Source organism: Heterocephalus glaber, unplaced genomic scaffold, assembly GCF_053883595.1.
Source record: "Heterocephalus glaber isolate CG9 unplaced genomic scaffold, H.glaber_assembly_v1.0 deba00000122, whole genome shotgun sequence".
NCBI classification, from domain to species: Eukaryota; Metazoa; Chordata; class Mammalia; order Rodentia; family Bathyergidae; genus Heterocephalus; species Heterocephalus glaber.
In genome coordinates this window covers 78,465,749-78,491,105 of record NW_028258138.1, presented here as the reverse complement: position 1 = coordinate 78,491,105, position 25,357 = coordinate 78,465,749, and the positions used below count along the sequence as shown (strand labels likewise).

The following is a 25,357-nucleotide window of genomic DNA, read 5'->3' as shown; positions in this document are numbered from 1 at the left end:
GTAAAATGAAACAAATTAACCTCACTATATATCAACCTGGTGGCACAGCCACACACAGAAGAACTATTCCAAGTGATTTCAAAAGGCTGTAATTTGACAGGATCTTTCTAAAGGGATATTATACCCCAAGGGCAAAGAAACAAAACAGCACAACACACAGGGCTCCACTGAGTTATATAATGAAGGGGCCAGGGCCGCGGATTTAGCTTAGTGGTTTCAAAGCCTGCTGCGCAAGCGCAAGGATCTGAGTTCAATCTCCGGTACCAAAAAAAAAAAAAAGAAAAAAAGAAAAAAAGAAAGAGCTATGCCTCTTAGTCAAATGGCCTGAGATCGAATCCTGACTCAACCACTCATGTCTGACAAAGCAAGATATAAAACTTCCTTAGACTGTCTCCTCCTTTGTGAATAAGATGTTATTAGTACTGTACCTACTGTATGGGGTAACAGAAGATTAGACAGTTGAACAAGTTTAGAATGGTACATGGCACATACCTGTAAACCTAGCACTCTGAGAGGCTGAGGCAGGAGAATCAAAAGTTCAAGTGCCACCTGAGCAACTTAACAACATCCTTTCTCAAAATAAAAAAACAAAAACAGTCTGGCACTGCAGGTCAGTGTGAAGGCCCTGGGTTCAATCCCCAGCATGAGGGGAACAAAAAAACCCAACAAACACCAACTTATGATCAAACAGACAAAGGCAAAACAATGTGAATGTCAAAAATAGAAATAGCAAGACACTATAATATATCAAACATGTTTAAAAACCACGAGTACACAATACTAATACTTTACTGATCACCTCTGGAGGTTGCTAAGCTACTAATCTATTATTTGGACAACAGGTAACTAAGGGATGAAAATAAGTACAGATCTTGTCTTTTGTATGTAAATTGTGTCTTGGAGTACACAAATCAGAGACTATTCCAAACTGAAGAAGTGATAAAATTTCATCATTTTACATGCATGAAGGGAAAGAAATGGATCAAGGCCAGTGACTCTTCACTCTATCACTATCATATGCTGTACTCTCAGCAGTTAAGCCAGTGGTTTGAGAACTTCTGAAGTCCTTTAGATTCTTTCAGAGGGTAGGTGAGGTCTTTCCTTTTCCACCTATATTAACTGTGTGAGGCCCAATTTTCTACATCATCGTCAACCAAAACAACGTATTACAACAAAGGCAGAAGCAGTTATGAAAAAGTGGCTGTCTTCTATCAAGTCAGATACTAAAGAGATTTTTAAAAATGTAAATGCCACTTAAACTTTGTAAACCAAGTTACTTTTCAGTAAAAATCATGTTATTTACATTAATAGAACTCATAAATTATTTTACGTTAATTAATAAATAAATGTTCTTGCTTTTAGTTTCAAATATATTAAGTCTTGATGGGTACAACCCCCATAAACAAGAGCTTTTTGGGACTTACAATTTTTATGACCTTAAAGTTTGAGAATGGCTGACCTATGCAATGAATGTCAACAGCTGCTTAACATCATAAAGACAAGCAGACACTATGAAACAATGAAGTACAGTACATAATACCGTTACAAAATGTTTGTACTCTATCACTAATTTACATAAACTATAAGGTAGGAGGAGGTCATATAATAATGGAATGTAATGACACTTCTAACTTAAAATTCAAAGAGTAGAAACTCTACAAAACAGCTCTTCAACAAGTATACTATACATATAAACACAAAAGAGAGGGAGAGAAAACGTATGAAGACTCAAACTTACCTATCAAATGCAACATATTGCCCCTACGTGATCAAACACTTGGGGGAGGGGTGCCAGAGAGCAAATCCATTGCCTTGTGTGTGCTACTACTGAGTTATACTTTCAGCTTCCTCAAATGGAACATTTTAAGCTAATGGTTTAATAAGATCCAAAGGGAGTCCATGTTTTTATTTTATTGTAATTGGAATTTTTCATAGTAACATTTAAAAAAATTAATCAAATCTATATCTACCCCTTTCCATACTATTAAATAAAAGGAAAAGAAAAAGGCACTGTAAAAATCGCTCACATGAAAAGGGGTTCACAGAGGCCAAAGGATAAATCTAGCACAGAGGAGACTCTGGAATCAGCAGAGCCTTGGAAAAAAATGGGGTTGCTTGGTAGGGACTCAAAGTTCCATGATCCTCTATAATTAAGGTAAATATATAATTTATAGGCCAAACTGGGAGATTTCTTGTGAAATGGGATACTATTACTAATTATGCTAGTGTAGCAGGCATAAACACAGAACTGTCCTAGGAAAACTAAGACATACAGTTACTATTCATAAAAGATTCATTTTTATAAAAGACATTAAACTCAATCCTTGAGTATTTTCCACAGAAACATGTTACTAGTATTACATAGTTAAGAAAAACTAAGGTATGCTTCAAAAGTTACTTTTCATCCCGCAGACAGCACAGTTATTTCATAAAGTGAAATATGTCTACTTCTCTTCTTGTTGCTCAATGTACTACATAAACTCTAGCATTCCTTCTCATACCACCTGTTCATGATAAACTACAGGAAGGATGTTACTTACTCTGGACCTTCTCTAAAAAATGCTATATTCCCAGGGGAATCAAAAAAAAGGTAGCCTGTCAGACTCCATCTCAATTCATGAACTGATGTATTATTCCAAGCAACAACACTCTAAATATTAATGGCCTAGGGGTTAAACAAGGAAGAGTGAGGTAAAAACATTCTGGTCAGGTCAACCAAGCCCAAGATTTCAAAGAGTGACCTTTGAGGTTGGCTTTTAAGTGTTATGGCTGTAGTAACTTCTGAGTTCTATAGATATTAGCCTAATTTTCATTTTTTGGGTTTTCAGTAAATGTTTGGTTTTAGTACAAGTTACATAACATGCCATCAACAAGGTAATACTTGTTAAATCTTCAAATGCTTTATGCCATTCTGTTTTTCAAGGTTTTTAAATGATGAATACAGTTTTACAATAAAAGTAGCTTAGTAGGGCATGGTGGCACATGCCTGTAATCCTCATACTCTGGGAGGCTAAGGCAGGAGGATGGCAAGTTTAAGCTCTGCCCAGGCAATTTAGTGGAACCCCACCTTAAATTTAAAAAATTAAAAAGGGCTGGGGAGGTAGCGCAGTGCAAAGCACCTGGGTTCAATTACTACTACTGGGTGAGGGGAGCCCAAATAAGAAAACATGTATAATTTGTATACAGACTCTACCAGTTTTAGTCTCATCTTAAAATGTGCATTGATACTGTCAACACACCCTTGTGTTATTTATTTATTTATTTATTTTTTGGTACCGGGGATCAAACTTAGGACCTTGCGCTTTCAAGGCAGGTGCTGGAACCACTGAGCTAAATCCCCGGCCCACCCTTGTGTTTTTCTATTACTAAGTTAATAATTTCAAATGATATTCCGGAAAGAAAACAAAACAAGGCAGTATGGGCTGCGCGGGGTGATGCACACCTGTAATCCTAGCACTCAGCAGGCTGAAGGCAGTTGAACGGCTGCAAGTTTCAGACCAGCCTGAGATATATAGCGTGAGACCGTCTCAAAAAAAGTTTTTATTCTATCCCAAATATTATCATAATGAACATTTTTTTTGTTTTTTGAGACAGTGCCTCACCATGTAGTTCAGGCTGGCCTTGAACTATGTATTCCAGAGTGGCCTCAAACTCACGGCGATCCTCCTGCCTCATCCTCCTGAGTACTGGGATTATAGGTGTGTGCCACCATGCCTGGCTAACACATTTATTTTTTAAATAACTATCTCTAACAGTAAGTCTTCCTTTCTACCTGGTTTCTCTTAGAAAACAAGACAACTCTGAACTGCCAACAATAAAGGAAAACGTAACATAAATACAGGGGCAGTCTAATTGCCAACAGGTCCTTCCAGGTTCTTCCTCATAAATAAAATCTTCCTTGGATAACAACAATGCCTAAACAGTTATTAACTGCAGATCACCTTCCTTCACAGAAGCTGTGAAAGTATAAATTGTACGTGTTGTGGCATGCACAGAAGTTGGTAACAGAAGCAGAAAATTTCAAAATGAGCTAAAGGTTACTGTAATAGGAATAAAAATCCATGGAGATAGGAGTAGGGGTGAGGCTCTCATAACATCAAAAATATTAAATATATCAAAAAGACTGTGTAAACTAAAGTACCTAACTGGTTTATAAAACCATTAAATAATGAGTAGTTATATAACAATGAAATCCCTCAAGATGTGTTAAAATTAATGTCAACAGTATTAAATATGCTACTGTGATTCTAGAATATCTTAACCAAATCACAGTATCTAAGAATTATAAAATAATCATCATAGAATATACAGCAGTGCACATATCTTATATGATTACTGTTTGGGTCTTCCCATTAGGAGTGGAGAGAGGAAAAGCTCAGCACCAGAAGACAACAATAAAAATGGAATTTCTTCTTTTGGTGGGTACTGTTAGATAAAAAGGCTTGAAGAACATAATTTTTACAGCTTAAAGAAAGACCTCAGAGCTGTAAAAAAATTTTATATTCAAAGAGCTAATGAATTTTAAGACCACTAAGGTAGAGGGGTCACATATATAATAAAGGTTTAATTTTTAAATCTTATTTTAGTCATAAATGCAAGTTACATAAATTAGTAATTTCCAACAAAAACTGCAAATATTGTCCACAGAAGGGATTCCATCTTTTTTTGAGCTAATAATACACTGGCATCTGCTGGTAATAATGACTGTGTGATCAGCCAATGAAAATTAAGTATGCTTAAACCCTTTCTTTTTATAAGTCTAAGAATCTGAAGAAAGTGGAGGGCATCAAAGTTATACAATCTCTATCACTTTAGACTTTAAAAAACAGGCTAAAGTTTCATATTTAAGTAAATGCAAACAAATCTACAACCTAGACATAATAAACATCACATTTGCCTATCCAATTTTCCCCCTTTGGCCTAGTTTCTTTTTTGCTGGGAAGAGGCGTACTGGGATAATAATAGCAGGAAACAAGGTGGAGCAGCTGCACAGGCAAGATGAGGTACTGTGTTTGTGTTTCACCTCCACTCTAGCCTACTGCTGGCTAGGTCTTATTGAAAATGAGATAAGCTGTCTGGGGAGACATAAGCTATTAAAATCTTTGGGACCAAGATATGGTTCCCTATTCTTTCCTACTTTGCCAGTAATTTTTCAGGGCCTTTAGCAAAATTCAGTTAACAACAACAGAAGCTATGCTGAAAAGATTTTTAATTATTTGGGAAGGGGGCGGGTACAAAGGATGTTTACCTTGATGCTGGTAATAACTAGTAAAAATACTAGGGGTTGACCTAGATGACTTTTTAGTTCCACAAATCTATGTAAATGATCCATTAAAAAATGACTAAATTTCTGCAGTAATATATATTGTAACTCCTTAAATTTTATGTTAATGCTGTCGCTATTTTACAGATTACAGACAGATTTCTAACTAATGGAAGTGATACTCAGTTACTCAAATTTCCTTTCTCAGGTCAAGATAGTAATCTACTGTAACTGCCAACATCCTCATACTTAAAAATGTCTTTCTTTTACAGACAGATGTGACCAAAAAAACACTTGGTCAGATTTGTTTAACAGTAGTGTATATTCAAGGCAGTATTTTGATTATCTTGTTAGGTTAAAACAATCTCTTTTTTGCCGATTTGTAAACAGAAATTGTCATTCTAGTTCTTTTTATTGTCTCATGTACTACGGATAGAATGGAAAACCGTAATGCTAGTTTAACACTGCAATATAGGAGGTATCTCATTCAAGCAACAGATTGCTCTTGGAAAACTAAGTTTAATTATTTCTAAAAACCAAAAAGAGGGCCGGGGATTTATTAGCTCAGTGGTTCTGCCGCCTGCCTTGCAAGCGCAAGGACCCGAGTTCAAACCCCGGTACCAAAAAAAAAAAACCACCCCAAAAAACAAAAAGAACCTTATCATACACTGCTCCATAAAGGAGGAACCCCTCCGCAATACAAATAATTGCTATCCAATTTGTGACTGCAATTCTTTATGGTTTTAAAGACCAAGCACAGATGTACTGTTTGACATTTATTTTAAAAATAAAAATACTGTTCAGGATGCTGAACCTTGTAACATTTTAATGAAAACTTTTAATGAAATAGGGACCCAAATATTGAAATATTTCATGATTTTAAAGGACCAGATAAGCTATACATCTCCTCCACCCCAGGATTGGTGTTAAGTCTAATAAACGGGATGCAACCACCCCACCTTCATTCAGCTGGGAGCTAAGCACAAACTTAAGAAGGTAGAGCCTAAACCAAGAGATGAAGGAGTAATCTCCAGGAAATATGGATGAGGCTGAAACAATACGTAGTCTTTATTCAGTAAGCATTTCAAATGTTGGAGCCCCAAGACATAAATGCTGAATGGTACTCTCCATCTTACTGAAATAAAATTGGAGGGCCGGAGATTTAGCTCAGTGGTTCTGCCGGCTGTCTTAGCAGGCACAAGGTCCCCAGTTCGATCCCCGGTACCAATAAATAAATAAATAAAATAAAATTGGAGCTAAAAACATGCTGCTATTTCACATAGGGAAAAATTATTCTATATGTTCTGACCTAATCCCAACCCAAAATAAAGACACTATGTACTAAACTACAAGCTTAACCTGGATAGAATACTCTTTTCCATTTCTTAATAGAATTCAACTGGCAGATGCTCTAGACTTGGTCTACTCAGGAGGTCACTTGTCTCTAGGAAGGTAGAGATCATGGGATTTAACAGAGCTTTAGTAATTTATTTTTCCTTGGAAGAGAAGATGGAGTCCTACTAGATACTCTAGGATACATGAAATTTGGGTTTAACAGTATACGGTTGGCATAAATTCAATGCTTAAGTGCGAACTGAAATGATTTAATTGTATGTCAAACTGAATAATCTCCCAGGAAAAAACCTCCTCCTCCTTCGGTTCTTTCCTACCTCCTGCCCCTCCCCCATCAACACTGCCTCCCTGCTGTGCACAGAGCCCTTTGTCATGCCCCACACTTATCTAGCTGTTTGGCCATATTGACAGGCCTACTGGAGGCATAATAAGGGAGTCAGGCTGACATAAGCAGCTGGCAATTTGAAACAAAAATCTTCCTTTTTTACTCAGACCAAATCCTCCTGCAGGTCTTTGGCTCCTCCCACGTTTCCATCTATTTTTCAAACAGAGCAGTAAGGAATTCAGCATTTCCCCTTGATTAGGTAGCATAAATCAAAAACTTGATTCCTTTGATACAGATCCATAATGTATAAATCCCTATGGCTACTGCTTTTGTGTGTGTATGTGATCATAATATAAGCCAAAAGGTATCCCCAATTCTGGGTGTGTACTTGTAACACGACCAGGGAAATTATTTCTTCAATTTGCAATTAAAACTCTGGGAATCCTCATACTACAGGACAGAAGAGCACAGAAGATAAATGAAGCTACAGATACATGGGCCAAGTAAAAGTGTCTAGTAATGTTAGTGTTTTTTAAAAAACTAAGATTCCCAAAAGCACAAAATCCACTTTTCTTGATTTTATATCAAAGATACTTAATGTGACTTTACTTTATTAAGTAAAGTATTCATCAAATAAAATAAATGACAGAAAAAATGAGACAGGAAGGACTTACAAATTCTGTGCTCAGAGAGGGCACAAATAAAGTAATAGACTTGAGACTTAGCAGCTCTTTTATTTTATCTCATAGAAAAAAGATATAAGACAATTTAGATAAGGAAAGGAAATGATATTTTACCTTTCATGACCTCCCCTGAATTTTAATCATTAGAGAAATCAATCATTACATCAAGTTAAAGGTCACAATGCCATTTTACCTTGAATTTGGAATTCCTGGCAGTAAGGAATGGTATTAGTCCCTGTCTATCATAAGTATATTACACTTATTTTCTATGGAGTGAAAGGATATTTTAAATCAAATTATAAATGACTACCAGTTGTATTACTACATATGCATTCTCTCACACATTTTGCAGAGTCAAACTTGTTTTATATCTCGAGTAAAATATAACTATCAAGAAATCTTAGTTTTCAAGCTAGGCGTGGTGGCAATGCCTATACTAATCCCAGCACTCTGGGAGGCTGGAACAGGAGGACTACAAGTTCCAGCCCAGCCTGGGCAATCTAGCGACTTAGCAAGCAAGACTCTGTCTCAAAATAAAAAAAGGGTGGGATGCAGCTCAGTGAGAAAGCCTTGGTTGAAGTTCAACTCCCCAATAACACTAAAGAAGATATTTTATTCAGCCAGACACAGTGGCATACACCATAATCCCAGTACTCTGGGAGGCCATGCAAGGAGGATCACAATTCAAGCCCACCTTGGGGAATGTAGTGAGACCTTGTCTCAAAATTAAAAAAAAATAAAAAGGACCAGGGATGCAGGTTAGTGCAAAGGCAGGCCATACATTCAATCCCCAGGACTCCAAAAAAAAAAAAAAAGTTTTCAAAACCTGAAATAGTTTTTATGAACAAAATTCACTACTGGGACTTGCAATATAAAATTAAACTGACAAATGACTACAGTTCAACCAAGGCCATAAAAAAATTGTATTCATTCCCGATCCAGTTTCTCTCAGACAAGATATGCCCAATAATGAGTAATTTGTTAACTCTGGCTTAACATTTCCTAAATTATTTCAATACAAAGAGGTAATACAAGAGTGGTAATCTCTACAACTACATTTTGTACAATTTTTCCCATCCAAAAGGAAAAATGAAATATCCAGCTGTCTCAAAGGACCAGGATAATTTCAGAAAAGTGTGTAAGTCCCTGGACACAAGATAGGATCAAAAAATGTAAAAAATTTCAAGTATAATTCAATAAATTTTTCTATGAGCCTTCAGAAAATGATATTGAGACCACAATGAGCTCCAAAAATTAGGAAATACAAGTGAAAAGGCAATTATTTTGTAAAGTAAGTTCCACATTATACAGTAATGTAAACTAAAAACTATCTTAAATTACAAGTACATGGAACAGCCAATGTAAATAAAATTATTTATCTATTACAGTACTTTATACAAGCGATAATAATTAAGAAGCAGGGGGTGGGGATTTAGCTCAGTGGTTTCGCCGCCTGCTGCACAAGTTCGATCCTTGGTACCAAAAAAAAAAAAAAAATTAAGAATCAGAACCACCTAAAATATCCATTAAGGGACTGGGGATGTAGCTCAGTGGCATTGTGCCTGCCTGGCAAGTGCGAGGCCCCGAGTACACCCTCAAATCCATTAAAAATTCTGTTGTATAGGCCTGCTTTTAGCACTCTAATAACGTGAGGCATATTTGTAAATGACAAAACACTTTCCACCTTTTTTGCATCCCTGCCATACATGCCAGAATCGTACTTCAAATTATAGATGTTAGTGGGATTTAAGTAAATTGAACGAATCAAAATTCTGAGGGGGAAAAAGGGGTAGGTTGCAAGGGTTTGGGGAGTTAAAAAAACACGTGAGCACAAGTTAAGTACTGCATGTAATTGGTGGTATATTTGGATGGTGGGCCTCCTAGTAGTTCCACACTCTACAGACTGTTCTGCTTATTCAGGTATCATCATTCTATTCAGGAGTTGTGGGGGAGGGGAGACCACATAAGGGATTCAGGCCGTATTCTCAGTATCTGTACTCAATTTCTAAATATTCCTTCTGGCTTATCCTGTATTTCAGATATATTATGGCTGAAGATACATCCTAGAAGACTATTTACAACATGCATGCATTGAATCAAATTTATAGGCAAAACCCAAAAAACTCAAACCAAACCAAAACAAAAAATCCCAAAGATGCCTATGTACTAATATATTAAGAAAACACTTATATTTAGAAGTAACTCCAAAATGGTAGCTCTTGCAAGTTTAGTAAAATGTCTAGCAAAACATCTATTCCAATAAAAAAAATATGGACTCAATGGAAGGAGACCCAAAACAAACAAAAAATCAAATTTTGACTCAATGATGTGGTTTTCAGGAAGATCTTTAAATTCTAATTACTTTGGTTTTAAATGGATTTTTTAAAAAAATCAACTCTAAACTTTTAGTCCTATCCAAGTACAAAACAGATAAAACAAAAAATCTGCTAAAAAACAAAACTAAAACCAACCAAAAGCAAAAGTCTGTAACTATGATCCAGTTTCCAGATGACGATATCCATAAACGAATAGGTTATGAATTGCTAATTTTCATCTCCCCACCAATAAAAGGCAAACCAGCTCAGCAGAGAAAATTCCCAGGAAAGCAAGTGTTCTTCTTAGTCCTAAAACAGCCATCGCATCGTCTAAGTGCAGCTCCCTGCAGCCAACAGCATTAATGGACGCTGCACTGCTGTCCTTCCCTGGAGACAGCAGCCAGCACTACTCAAGCTTCTCACGTAGCAACCAGAGCTCCAGGGCCAGCAGCTGCCGCCGCCTTGTATACTCACCCCTGTGATCCAATACAGGAACAACCTTCTCTTTACCCCACCCCCACTCCTTACACACACTTCTTGGGGGGGGGTGCTCCAAGCTAAAAGGGCTGGAATTACGCTTTTTTAAAGGTCAAAACAATCTTAAGGTCATCCTTTTAAACTGAGCTTTTATCAGGAAACTCAACATTTACCAAATTCCAAATATTCGTTTTAATTAAGCCAGCAATTTAGGAGCACAGATTAAGGTGTAGTCTTTATAGGGCCAATCTTCTAAGCACTCAACAGTCGAATTAAAATTTCCAGCTACAGACACAGCCTGTGCCATGTCCTACCATAGGACATAATTCATTTTTCTACATAATAACAATCTGAGTTAACCTTAAAGACTCTAATCCCATAACGGGCCAGAATATTTAGCTACAGAAGAGAACTAATGATTCTCCTGAGAATACTTGAAAAAAACCAACAAGAAAAGATTTCCTGTGTCCTCCAAAGGGCCCAGAAACCTCTGATGATGTATTTTCTGTCTTAGTCCTAGCTCAGATTCCACCCATCTAAAATTATCCTTATAACTTTCCTGTGAGTGACCTAAAAACACTATTAACGTAAAATTACCCATCGAAAACACTTCCTCCCAAATTCGGAGCACACAGATACTCTCCTGAAAAGCTCTTAACACATAACTCAGCGGGATCCTCCACAATCAAAAGTACACCTATAAAACATGCCCAAGGAAGAAACGTAAATGTGACCTTGGTCACATAAAACAACTTCTTTAGTCAAGGATGAAGAAAATCAACAGAGAACCGGGGGATTCTTTCAGTACTATGAGCACAGAGAAAACTGGAGAACGAACTCAGGTATAGACAAAGCACAGAGACCCAGAGCTCTGGGCAAGAAGTGAGTTACTGGTGAACACATTGCACAAGTACATGATAAAGCAGAAAATGCAGGTCATACACGAACCCCTGACCCAGACCAGCAGAGTTGGCTGCAGCATCAGTACCCAGGAGAAAGACCACTTATTTCCTAAGAAATGAGACGAGCGGAGAACTCTACGAAATAAATTAGCATAGAAGGGGCTTTCCCAACAATTAAAAACTTTCCTTTCCTCACGCGATTCATCTACTTAAACCAGGGCTTTTTCCCACCACTACTGACTTCACATTTTGCTATGCACGCAGAAGGAAAGAGAATTCATAAAGCGTTATTTTTTCTGCCTTGAAAAACGTTCTCAAAAGATTGATCTCCACGCCCAAGCAGGGAAAACGACAAAATCTGGCGCAACTCTATGCTGTAGCCCTACAGACTCAGTGGGGAGATCTCAGAGATCCGGGGGCATTCGCCACAGGGTGCTCAAGAATGTGAGGTGGGGGTGGGGAAGGTAAGGTCTTCAGTGTGGGAAAGGAAGCAGCCATCTGAGAAGGGGTCTCGAGAACGAGAGAAGGCGTCCTGAAGATCATAGAGAGGATCGGGGCCATCAGAGTTGTCACAAGGCCGCAGGCACGGGGGTAGGGGTAGGAGGTGGGCGTCGGGAACATAAAGAGCAACGTGCCCGTGTTTTCGGGGAGGGAGAGCGAGGCCTACCCTCCAGGCAAAGGTGAATGTGGAGCAGGCAGTTTCCAGGGAAAGGTGTGGGGGAGGGGAGCGTCCTGCCCAGGAAAGGCACGAACGGGGAGTGGGGCCGGCTCGATCCGGGGGTATCCCACTGCTGGGGAGGGAAGGAGGGAGGGGCGGCATCATCCTGCCGAGCCAGGGAGGACCGGGCCCGCGTCCTCAGGACGCGAGCGCGGGGAGACGAGCGAGGTGACCCTTCCTTCTTCCCCGGGCCCGACGTTGAGGGTCGGGGTCTCCTTCCTGTCGGACCCTTACCTTATCCCACGCGCGGCCGGGGCCTGGGCCCAGGCTGCGGCGCACGGCACTCCTGGGAGGCGGCAAGACTCGAGTTAGGCCCAACGCGGCGCCACGGCGTTTCCTGGCCGGGAATGGCCCGTACCCGTGTGGTGGGGGTGGGGGACAGAAAGGCGGAGCGAGCCGAAGGCGGGGAGGGGGAAGGGCCAGGGAGGGAGGGGGCCGGCGCTAACTGTGTTGGCGGACTGGCGGGACTGGGGCTGCGTGAGTCTCTGAGCGCAGGCGGGCGGCGGCCGCCCCTCCCCCAGTGGCGGTGGCGGCGGCGGCGGCGGCGGCGGCGGCGGCGGCGGCGGCGGCGGCGGCAGCTCACTCAACCCGCTGCCGGAGCGGAAACGCCACTGACCGTACGGGGATTCCCATCGCCGGCGCCAGGGGCACCCGGGACACGCCCCCTCTCGCCGCGCGATTGGCCTCTCCGCCCACCACCCTGCACTCATTGGCCAGCTCGCCACCAATCAGCGGAAGCCGCCGGGGCCGCCTAGAGAAGAGGCTGTGCTCTGGGGCTGCGGCTCCTCAGAGAGCCTCGGCTAGGTAGGGGAGCGGAACTCTGGTGGGAGGGAGGTCCGGTGGCCTGGGGGATGGGTGGCTGAGGTGGACCGACTGTTGCTGGGAGTCGCCTTCTCCAGCGAGATGTCGGAATAGGACGATTTAACAGTCTGGAAGGGAAAGGGGGCGGTCAGATACGAGCGGGAGGGCGGCCCGCACCGCGGCAACCCGAGGGGGCGGGAGAAGGGAGCGGAAAAGGCTCGAAGCCGAACGGAGCCATTGCTCCTGCGGAGGGCGGGGCTCTTCTGCTTCCCCTCACCGCTTGTCGCTGATTGGCCATTTGCCCTCCCGCCGTATGTGAAAACACAAATGGCGTATTTTGGTTGGAATAAAGCGCCTGTCAGTTACAGGCTCGGGAATGCGCAGCCGCCTGGGTGGGGCGGGCGTGTAGGTGGGGTGAGGGCCGGCCTGGTGGGCGCGGTCGGCCGCGGGGGAGGGGAGGTCAGTGAAAGTGGCTGTAAGCGGACATCCTCCTTAACCCGCCCTTGCTTTCGGGGACGTCGGTTTGCCCGCCGTCTGTTAGGCTCTGGCGTCTGATTGGCTGCTGTGACCCGGGGAACGGGCTCTTGCTATTGGCTCGAGTCCCAAATGAGCGAAACCACTTGGCGGGCCGGCGAGGGTGGCGGGGAGGCGGGCGTTGGTTCGGCCCTCCCGGAGGCCCAGCGCCGCAGTGTCTGGCCCCGCGCCTCAGCGCAACGTGGCAGGAAGCTCGCGCCGGAGGCGGGGGCGGGCTGTGCCTAGGCTTCTGGGTGTTGGCTGCCACGGCTCCGCCCCGGGTCCCTACCTCTGGAAGGGCGAGAGGGCCCCGGCCCACTACAGGAACCCACGGGGTTGGGGAAGGTGCGGTGGTCTGTCCGGCTGGTTTGGGGACGGAAGATGCGTGTTCTCCAGAAATGCGCGCGAGCTGCAATCCTGAGCCCTGCAGTGTAGGGGGCGGAGAGAGGGCCGCACCCTTCTCGTCCGGGGGAGGGGAATGCCGCAATACCTTTCTGGGAGTTCTCTGTAGCCTTCAGTCCTCTAAGGACCGCCCTGGGCCTAGAAGAATCCTTCCCCTCCCCCATCGGTGATCTCATCGTTGCCTCGTCGAGTAGCTTCTCGATAATGGGCGGGATTCTTTGGCCAGGCTTTAGGGCTAACCTGCTGCCTGGGCGTTGTCCTGTAGGAATAGAGCAGGTCTAAGATTTGAGGGGCAGAATTGAGTTTGGGTCAGGAGGTAATTATAATAGGAGCGGAAGAGGGAAGTGGGAGCTAGGCGTTCACCTGCTTCATGCCTCGAGACTGCGGGTTATTACTACATAACATTCTTTTTGGAGCATTCTTCCTAGAGATAGATTAAGAGTGTAACAGATTTTTATAGTCTCCCTACTTGAGATTTTTGCTATACCACCGACGTACAGTATAGCATCTCACACAGTCATAATCATAAAATTTTAGTCTTTGCCTCAGAACCCAGTGCTTCCCTCCCTCTACTTTCGTCCTGCTCTCTCTGCATCTTTCCTGGCAGGCATTTTAGCAACTCATACTTGGGTCCTATTTTCCATGTGTTACTTGCTCATCCAGTCCCCAAAATGTGCCACTGGCTTCCTGATCTTGACTATGGGCATACCTGGTGAGTCATGAAACCAGACAGATTGGTTCCACCAGAAATTTGGCCTGGACCTGAGGCCTCTTACCCAGCAGTGCTTTTATTCTTCCTTAATGTACTTTCTAGGATGTTTACCTTGATTTAGCTGGGATTCTTCCCCTGGGCCTGCCTATTCACATTCCAGATAACTTTAATTACTGATCTCTAGCTCCTTTTCTCCTCCTTTGAACACTTCTCATTGCATCCCTTTATTTCTGTTCTCTTAAGTTAGTAATTGAGCTCAGTAGCTTGTATAATAGCTTCCCAGCTTGTCTCTGTCCTCCCTATCATTTTCTGATACATTCTACATATTGCCAGAAAGACAGATGAAAACTCCCTTACTAATTCCTTACTACTAACAGGATAAAATCCATCCTCAGGAATGTGATGGCCAACTAAACTACCCTCATTGGGCTAGCCTCAACTTTTAAGCAGTTTTTTTCCTTTGACACTGTAGGAACAAGGGCCTTACAGAATAGGGAAGTGGGCCTTGGGGAGGTTACCAGAGGGGCAAAAACCCAAGGAAGTAAAATCTTAGCCTAAAGCAGACCACATGTCCTGGGATGTGGGCAGTGGCACATGAATAGAAGGGATGAACCAGCTAGGACCCCTTTTGCACTTGTGGACATGTATGGAGGAGCCAATTAAAAGTGATCAAAGGCTGCATGACTCCAGATGGGGTGACCCAATCATAACCTAAATCTGCCTGCGTGACTGACCACCCTGAAGGAAAGGAAGGAGACCCTAGGGACTTAAAGTCTGCCTACCCCTAGCAATGGACTCCCAGCTCTGGGGACCATCCTCTTAGTGAGTCTGTTCTGCTTCTGCAGTAAACTTACTTTTGCTTTGCACCACTAAGGTCTTGAATCTCTATTTCTATACTGAATTGAGAGTCCAGACCCGGAAACTAGGGGGGTGGGGGGTGGCACTGAGTGGATGCAACAATTTGGGGCTTTTTCAGGATAGCTCAAGACCACCAATATGGTCAGTAGCACTTGGCCTAAAGGGCGACCCACCAGGGAGGAGTGACCCTTGAGTAGCCAGCACCCTCATTTTGTGTGGTCATTTGGGGACATCCCCTAGCCATGGGGAGCACCAGGACGCTTGGAGGATTCACAGAGCAAGAGGAATATTTTGCCTTCTCCACCTGGCTCATCACAGCTTATCTGAACCTCCTCTCAGATTTTCAGAACTCCTGGAACTGGGGATGAGGTTAGGGGACTCAGACTGACCACATACCTTTGTAGGTTGGAATGGGAATGAATGAATAAGTGCTCAAGCCTCATGCTTGTTGAGGTATATCTTCCTCAGGCCAGATCTTACATCTGTTAGGCTACAAAGGCAAATACTCCTTGGGGACAGTTCCTGCCCTGCCAGTGGAAGCTCTTCATGCCCTGGTGCACGCATTTGTTGAGCTCCAATGGGCACCCTTGAGTAGAGGCACCAAAGATGTTTGGGATATCAAAGAAGATACAAGGGACTGAACCCTTGCCCATGTGTATAGCACAGATGATTCCTGCTAGGGAGACCTGTCCCTTTCAGGGTCATCCTTGGGCCATTCCAGGTGCCAAGGACAGTTGGGGGTGCCAACATAAGATAGTGGGTGGAGCACAAAGAAGTACTTTTAGCCACTCTCCCCTTTTCCTCACAGATGGGAGCTACTGCCTTCAAGGTTCCTCCAAACTTCCCATTGGAATGCTTGCTTAACCACTGGAAAGAATCAGATACCCAAATTTAAAAAAAAAGGCCCTTGTTTTCTTCAGTACCCAGGCATGACTAATCTGTTAAGGGACCAAGAGGTCTGGCCTGGAGGAACTGTTAACTATACCATTTTGCAGGTAGATTTGTTCTATATGGGGGGAAGGTCCCATATGTACAGTTTTTTTTTTTTTTTTGGTACCGGGGATCGAACTTGGGTCCTTGCGCTTGCTGGGCAGGCAGTGGAACCACTGAGCTAGATCCCTACCCCCTACCCATATGTACAGTTATTTTTCACCCTTAGGGACCATCCTGACTAGATTAAAGGCTGCCAAATTGATGGCCATTCTTATGGCCACCCTATGTGACCCACCTCCTTCAGAGGAGAAAGAATTAAGATAATGAAAAGCCTCCAGTAAGGAACTCTTGTTGCTGTCCAGCTCCTCATCAACTAGATAGAACACTCCTTAGCAAATGCCTTCCCAGCTTACTGCTCCCAAGGAAAATGTTTCCCCCTCAGGCCAGCTCCTATGAGGAGGGGTCCTGCTGATCCTTTTCAACCTCAAAGAGGGAATTGTGTAGTTACACAGATGACCTTGACAGGTATGTTGGCAGCTTTGAGCATCTGTGTGCAGTACTATATATGATATGGCATGGAAAGATACAGTCTTTCTTTTGGATGAAACTTTTTTTCCAGTACTGGGGATCAAACTTGGGACCTTGCGCTTGCGAGGCAGGCGCCAGAATCACTGAGTGAGATCCCCGGCCCTGGATGAAACTTATTAAATGAGGCAGTGAAAAGGAGGATATGGGAACAAGTAGTCCCAGTGGGAAATAGTTACTACATCCTTGATAATATCCCAATAGGGCAGAAGGAAGTGCCAGTTAAGGACCCCGAGCCCAAGGCTAGAGAGCCAAGAGTCCCACTTCACTTGTGAGCTGCTAGAAGACTTCAAGTTCCTCTTTCCCAAAGATAAGTAAATGATAGAAAAACTAATCCATTCTCTGTTCTGTCTCTTATACTATGAGTTGGGGTCATAATCCTTCTTTTGTTGCAGCTACCTGCCAATTACCCTTAAGGTCTGTCCCAAATGGAATTAACTTTTCTTGCCAGAAGTGAGCCTTGTGAGTGTGACTATCCAACATGGATGTGGCAATGTTTGTTTCCTTTCCTTGTAGCTTTCTGTACAGTCCAAGGGCAAGAGGCACACTACCTCATAGAACCGGCCCTAGGCAGCCTGGCTGGTATTACCAGTTAGACCAAGTGTTGGCTCTGTCCCAGAGTAACTGACATGCATCAGACAGAGCTCGGAGCCATGCCGGTAACAGCACCAGAATGGATAAAAACTCTGGGGAAAATATCTAGGTTTTATAACTTATACAATGAGACAGTTCAGAGTGGATGGGGTCCCAGACCCAAGTTCCCCAATTGGAAAAGAACCCCCTTAAGAAAGAACTGTACCAGTTGGGGATTTAGCTCAGTGGTTCCACTGCTTGCCTCGCAAGTGCAAGGTCCTGAGTTCAACCCCTGGTACCAAAAAAAACTGTACCCCTTCAGGGCAGGTCTCTTCTTTAATTCTCAAAGCATCATAGAGCTAGATGTCCTCACTATGTCCCTGTGTAACCACTTATTTGAGTTTGGGACTATGAGACCAAGGAGAATGGGTCAGGAGGGCCCCAGTGGGAACGTGAATTTGCCTTGAGCTCCTGGTAGGGAAATGAACATTCCAGTTTTTTTGGGTTCCTGAAATGGATCCATACTGGAATTGAATGACAACTTGAATCAAACTTGGGGACATCTCTCTCAGTGAATGGGTATAATATTAAGCATGTCTGTCAAATATCGCATTTTTAGATTTTTCTCTTTACCCTCATTACCAGAAACCTGGTATGCCAGGCTTCCCACAGATTGAATGCACACCTCTGTAGGTTGGAATGGAAATGAATAAATGGCTGAGCCTCGGACTTGTTGAGCTATAGCCAGGAGGAGTCTAGTATGAACATGACCTATCAGCGACCCCAGGCTCCTTTCCTAGAACTGGACTCTGAATTCAGAAGTTGAGCCTCTCTGGCCCATTTTACTTTACTTATTTCTGTACCTCAGCTCTAATTAAGAGCCAGATCAAACAGACCATTATTAAAGACAAACCTGCTTTGGACAACAGTGTTGAGAAACCAAGCATTTAGATTTCAAAAATACTAAGATGATTTTCATTAAAGGGAGTCCATAATCAAATAAGTTTAATGAGAAACAGCACTATATTTGATGTTGATGGGGTAGCCCAGCCATAAATTTCATTCAGGTTTTCATTTTTTGGGGGAAGAACTTTGAGGAGTCTTAAGTATCATATCTTGAGTTAGAGAAAATTATTACACAGTTTCATAAGAAAGTACAAATCAATGTCAGCATATTTTAATACCAAAATGCCCCTTGTTCTTTGAACTAGGGTCTGTCTGTGTAGCTTATACTAGTCTTGAACTTGAAATCCTCTTGTTTTAGCCTCCTGAGTACTGAGATTATCAGCATGTGCCAGGCCCACCCAAAATACTATTCCCCCCACCCCCGTCCTGAGGATCAAACTCAGGACCTTGCACTTGTGAGGCAAGCACAGTGCCACTGAGCTAAATCCCCAGCCCTAAAATACTTTTTTATGTATAATATAGCAACTTAAAAATTTCAGTTATACATTTTTTTTTTTTTTGAGATGGTCTTGCTATGTAGCCCAGGCTGGCCTTGAACTCACAATGATCTTCCTGTCTCAGCCTCCCAAGGGTTGGGATTACAGGCATGCACCACCATGCTCAGCTTTTCAGTTATACTTTTAAAAAGACATATTAAGGGATTTAAAAAAAAAAAAATCTTCCCTTAGAAGAGCCTTAGGGCAATAGTGTTCAAACCTTCCATATACACTCTTGCCTTGCTATTTAATACAGATTCCCAAGCCCCACACCCAGAGGTGTTGAATTCTAAAGGCAGCAGACTGGGTTGTTCATTTGGTTACTGCAAATCAACCACAGGGCTTACACCTATTTATTGACCTGCCAAAAATGATTAGAACTTAAGAGAAATTCTTCTCAGGGATACTATATGTCCCTTCTATCTTATCCTGTAACTCTTTCTTGCTTGAACTGTTTACTTTTCCTCCATAGTAATAAAAAAATCAACATTTTGAAAAGCAAATAGTAATTAATACTTTTGGAAACTTACAGGACACATGATTTTATTTTTTAAAGGGATACTCAAATTTGTTTTGGTACCAGTGATTGAACTCGGGACCTTGCATTTGTGAGGCAGGTGGCAGCAGCACTGAGCTAAATCCCTGGCCCCTCAAATGTTGTTTTAAATGAGAAAAGCTTGCCTAATATTTTTGTGTTAAAGTAAATTGCATTCCTCAAGGATGAATTTTTGTTTTTGGTTTTGGTTTTTGGTACTGGGGATCGAACTCAGGACCTTGTGCTTGCCAGACAGGTGCGGGTGTCTCTAAGCCAAATCCCTGACCCAAGGATGAATTTATTTTTGATTCTCTAGTGCCTAAGCACAGGGTTGGGAACTCAGATGTTTTATTGACTTATTTGTGAAACTGGTTTTCAGATAATAGTGTAAGACCACAAAACAGAAGGCTCTTTTTATGCAGAAATTTTAGGGTCATACAAGCTAAGTCTCCTAATAGTCTCTTCACACAGGAAACCGATGCCACCTGGTCTCTGAATACATTTGTTCACCATTTAGTTAGGTTTCCTGTACCAACCATTGCAGCTATCCTCTTCCTGTGCTTTACTTCCTTGGGGTTGAAATAAACCAGCTACCTGTCTCCTTTTAAAGTAGAGCCTTACTACTTCCTATACTTCTGAGACAAAAACGTGTTAAATATGTTAAACACACTTGATTGAGAAAGCTGAAAGTTTTATGAGGGCTTGTGCTTTTTTTAATTTGCAAAATTAAACTAGATGGTTTTTTTCCGTCTGTGAATGGAGGGTTGGTAAAATTATATAATTATGGTTTGTAACTTAATCTAGAATATGATAGAGATCCAGTATCACAAGGGTAAAGCTAGTGTGTTTTTGGCTGATCTCAATTGTAAAGCACTTTGCTAGGTTACAAATCTAGGAGTCTGGTTGTTGACTTACAGGTTGAGAATTCTTGACTTTGTTAGTTTACTAGTTTGTATTAGTGGACATACTTTTCAGATTTTTTTCTCATTCATAATGAAGAAATGGGATTATTAAATTTGCTAGTGAGCATGCAGTCAGTATGTAAGCTTATCTGGGCCAGGATTGAATCTGATGAATTATTCCTGCTTTGTTATCTTCTTGGTGATTACAGAGACTTTCTGGCCCCCAGGTATTATCTCCATGATTACATTTAATAATCCTGCTTTTCAGCTTTTTTCCCTAGATGTCAGTCCTCACTAAACGTTTAAAGTTTGAGGCTCTTCTGTTGACAACAGGAATACATTTTCAGATCATGTTTCTAGGACTAATTACATTATCACTTAACTAATCCTACTTATAGTGTATGGATTCTGTTCAATTCATCCTGCAGTCTTCATAGTCTTTCCTTGTTAGACCTTTAGGCTAATCCCAGAATTTTGCTTAGTATAACAAATAAATGTCACCATGTTCTAGTGCACAGGATAGGGAAAAGCTAATGGAAACACAGGTAAGTCAGAACAAATGAACTAATATTCGTTGAATGCCTTTTGTATAGTATGCTAAATTCTTAACCAGTATATTTTGTGTGGTCTTTATATACATAAAACAAACATTATTTTGGGCCAGGGATTTAGCTCAGTGGTTTTGCCGCCTGCTGCGCAAGGGCAAGGACCCAAGTTTGACCCCTGGTACAACAACAAAAAAACCATTTTTACCGTCAGTGTGGGTGGGGCTTGAACACAGGCCTTCTAACCTGTTAGGCAAGTGCCATATACTGAGCTCCAGCTACATCCCTAGCCCTTGAAGGAAATATTCAGGAAATTTAATCTGGCAATAGAATACAGGGTGATTGGTAGGGATTGAGAAATTTAGAAAAGACCATTTCATGAGCCCCACCCTACCTTAATGAACCCAGAGTCCTCATAAGAGTATATTTCCAGCCCTTTTTATTTTGAGATGGCCCCATTGAGCAGCTCGGGTGAGACTCAACTTTGCCATTCTTCTGCCTCAGCCTTCCAAGTGCATGGATAGATTACAGCCATGTGCCACCGGGCCATGGCTTAAGCTTTTAAAGAAATGAGGTGATATGGTATAGGTAATGGCAGTCACAATGGAATGAAAATTAAGATTTGATAACCTAGCAAATATCAGTCTCAAAAAGAGCCTAATCTCAAATCCTTCATCAGTTCTCAAAGCCTTTGATATCCTCACCCACAATGTACTTGGTTTCCCATTGAATGCTGTCATAGCTCATCTTGTAATTATGATGATAGTTGTGTAATTATTTTTTCCTACTGTTTTAGGTTGCTCCTTAAGGGCAGCACAGTGCTTGTTTATGGCTATATCCCTGTTGCCCAAACACAGTGAAGTCTACAGTCAAAACTCACCACCACCATCACCACCCCACCCGTTACCAGGGATCAAACTCAGGACCTTGTGCTTTTGAGGCATCCACAGCACCACTGAGCTAAATCCCTGGCCTTTTTTTTGAGACAGTCTTGCTGTGTAGTTCAAGCTGTCCTTGAGCTCACTATGTAGAGCCCAGGCTGGCTTCGAACTGTGATCTGCTTGCCTCTGCCTCCTGAGTGTTGGGATTGCAGGTGTGCACCACCACACCTGGCCAAACCATTTTTACAATACTAAGATATTTGACTTTTTTTTACTCATTCTCAAAAGAATGCAAAGGATACATGATGTGTGATGACACTGGCACTGATGTTAATGAGTGGTGCTCTTATAGTCTTAAATTTTCTAAGGTGGCAGGTAGGTTTAGATACGTCTTCCTAGAAATTAATTTACCTTTTAGATTGTATCTTCTATAACCTGTGCAACTTTGATGTCTTGCAGTTATTCTAAATATCTTGTAGTTTTCCTTGTGCTTAAGCATAAATGAAAATACATTTTGTTGTCTTATAATTGTTAATGGAATTATATGAGAAAATGAAAAAATGGAAACAGTCTTTGTAAATAGGGAGGGATGGAGGGGTTGAAGGGAGGAGAGGGGAATGGGGAAAAAAATAAGAACCAAGATGGATTATGAAAAGGTGCAAATTTCCAATGATAAATGTCATTATATTGTGTACCTAAAATAAAAAAAGAATGTGTTATTTTTCTCAAATTTACAAATGTTAAAAGTACAACATTTTAGTTTTGAAAGAAATGTTAAGAATGGTTTATTGGATTGAAAAACAAGCTATTTAAGCTACAGCTTATATCATCTTTAAGAATGCTATACAAGATTCACTTGGAGGGAAAAACTGACAAAAGAAACTAACAAATGAAAATGTGAAAGCTGTGTTTTGTTTGGCTTTAGAGATACTCTAACGTAGTCCGTCTTATGCAGTGGAATATTTTGAATAGGGCTGATGCCACCTATGTTGTGAAGTCATTTTGAAACCAATCAGTGTTATCTGTAGCTTTTTTTAAGGTATTGAATGTTTTAAATGCACCTGTGTGATGCTCCTTAAAAGGAAAAAAAAAGAGGTTTCAAACTACAAATGATAAACTACCTATGTATTTTAAAGGGTAAATTACTTCATTGTATTGGTAGAAGCACAGATGATAGCTGAGCAACCAGAAAGCCATACAGATCATACTGCTGAAATATCTGCCAGATGAAAGGAAGAAATAGAGTAGTTCCTGTTTTAAATATCACAGCAACTTGTCATGTTGGAAATTTGTTTATAGACATGAAGTTGAGTGTATTACACCTCACGAATGAATAGAAAAAAATGGCTGGACTCGTTACTGTACTTGCATTTTCTAGGCATCAACTAATCAAAGATACTCCATGTGAATGCTTGGCAATAAAGACGTGTCCTGAAATTGTCAAAATGTGGAATGACTTTTTAATCTTGTAATTTGTCCTGAACAACTGTATGTTGACACTTGTACTGTTAAAAGGCAATAGCAGGTAAAACTGCAGGCACCTTAGTAAAAATAAAAGAAGCATAAACTACTCATTTTTCATTGCCACACATTTGTATTGTAAATCATAAGAAAAAGCCAGTTTCATGTCAGAATGTCCAGTGGAAGCATTAAAATTATTTTGTTAAATGTGGATCCCTGAGTACGTGCTTTTTAATGGGAGTGATGAAGTGGAAAGTTTGCATTTAGCAGCACTTAGGATGATGTCTGAGAAGACACAGCAGTAATAGAATTACAAACTAAATGTCAAGTGTGGTAGTGCATGCCTGTAATCCCAGCACCCAGGAGACTAACAGCAGGAGGATTACTGTGCGTCAAGGCCAGCCTCAGCTACATAGTACAAGGCTAGCCTGAAATGCATAGCAAGATCTTGTCTCAAAAACAAAACTGACTTGACTTTTGTGATGCACCATTTTTACTTGAAACAAGAATGATAAATTTTTAAAAAAATGATAAATTTGCCCTGTGGTACACACCTATAATCCCAGCACTTGGAGGCTGAAACAGGAGGATGGCCACAAGTTGGAGCTACACAGTGAGACAACCTCAACCAAAACAAAAGCTGCTCTGCCATAATATACACACATGGTAAACACTCATGCCTGGATGACTAAGATAATGGGTGTGTTAGGACAGGAAGACTTGTGAAGAGAAGCATATTTTAGGGACATTAGAGCTGAAGACCTGAGAGAAACTAAAATACCTTCATCTTTTCTAATAAAAATTGTTTCTACATAAATCTGTCATTGAGCAGCTTATAACTTAAAGTGGTTAGCAAACGTGTTAGCCTGGTGACATGCTAAGCCTGTTATAAAGAACAACACATTTTTTCAAATTGTGCACATTTAAAATTTTGGTATGCAGCCGGGCGTAGTGGTGAATGCTTGTAATCTTAGCACTGGGGAGGTTGAGACGAGGATCACCACTAGTTCGAGGCCTCCCTGGGCTACGTAGTGAGTTCAGGGCCAGCCTGAACTACAGAGTAAGGCCCTGTCTTAAAAAACAAAACTAAAATTTTGGTATGCAGACTGGTGTTTCTTCTAAACATAAAAAAAAAAAAAAAAAATACCAGGGCTGGGGATTTAGCTCAGTGGTTCCGCCACCTGCCTTGCAAGCGCAAGGATCGGAGTTTGATTGCCGGTACAGAAAAAAAAAACAAACAAAACCAAAGTCCAGTAACTACAATGGCTAGAATTTTCAAATGTTGACCATTCTGCCACTGAGCTTCACACATGACACCTTAAACTTCTTGGAAAATGTTACCCTGATATTTCCATTTTCTATGCCTGTTAAGCCCATGCTTTACTGTACTTTAGGTACTTCACAGACATTTCACAATATTTTTGTCAGTCTTTAAATTGTGTTTTGGTCCTTGAAGTGGACACCTGAGCCATTAACAGGTCAGAGCCTACAGTTTCAACAAAGTTTTCTGAAAGCCTATTGCCATTTTCAAAAAGCAAGGTCCTGAGTTCAATCCCTCATAACAAAAAAAAAAGGTAACCAATCCTCTTTTTAACTATTTTAGTACAGTGTTATCCAGAGATAACGCCTCTCATTAGATACGTAAAAAATTTTTCCCAACTTTCAAAATTTTTGCCCTCCAAAATATACTGACTCATTCCCAATAAGAGATTCTCTTTCATATCTTTTCACATTATCCAGGAGGCCCACTTCCATGGTTAAAAATCTACAATTCAAGTGCAGATCTTCTAAGTCTTGCTCATTTCCTAGTCTAGTTATCCTATCAGCAAAAGATAGTGAGAAAGAGATGCCTACTACCTATATTCATCATCTTAAATCAGTCTGTTAATGTTTGCAGTGCAGTATTTAATAGAATTAAAGACATGATGACTGGAACACAAAACTGATGTATTTCTGTAAAAAAAAAAATCCCCGATAATATGTAGAATATGTAATATGTAATGTTAGTTCACTGGTTCAGCAAATACCGAATGGCTACTGTGTGGGAGGTACTGTGTGAGGCACGTGGTAGAAATGGTCCTTGGTTCTGTGGACTGCTCACTGACCCCTATTTAGTTTGAGGTTTAAATGGTTTCATGTGTCATAGGTGAAAAGTTGTTTTTGTACAATAAATAATGC

At 41.4% G+C, this 25,357-nt stretch overlaps 1 protein-coding gene and 1 pseudogene across 25 annotated transcripts in view; one reads left to right on the top strand and one right to left on the bottom strand.

Moving 5' to 3' along the window:
* Positions 1-12,407, bottom strand: part of Setd5 (SET domain containing 5) — a 74,393-nt gene extending 61,986 nt beyond the window's left edge. For all 24 annotated transcript variants that reach the window (XM_021260093.2, XM_087216771.1, XM_087216767.1 and 21 more), the window contains exon 1: positions 12,271-12,407. The gene's annotated coding sequence lies outside the window, so the exon portion shown is untranslated. The remainder of the gene's footprint in view (positions 1-12,270) is intronic.
* The window catches only part of LOC110349642 (uncharacterized), an 85,594-nt pseudogene continuing 71,578 nt past the window's right edge, over positions 11,342-25,357 (top strand). Inside the window, exon 1 of the transcript XR_015453382.1 lies at positions 11,342-12,840. The product of XR_015453382.1 is annotated as an uncharacterized LOC110349642 (transcript). The remainder of the gene's footprint in view (positions 12,841-25,357) is intronic.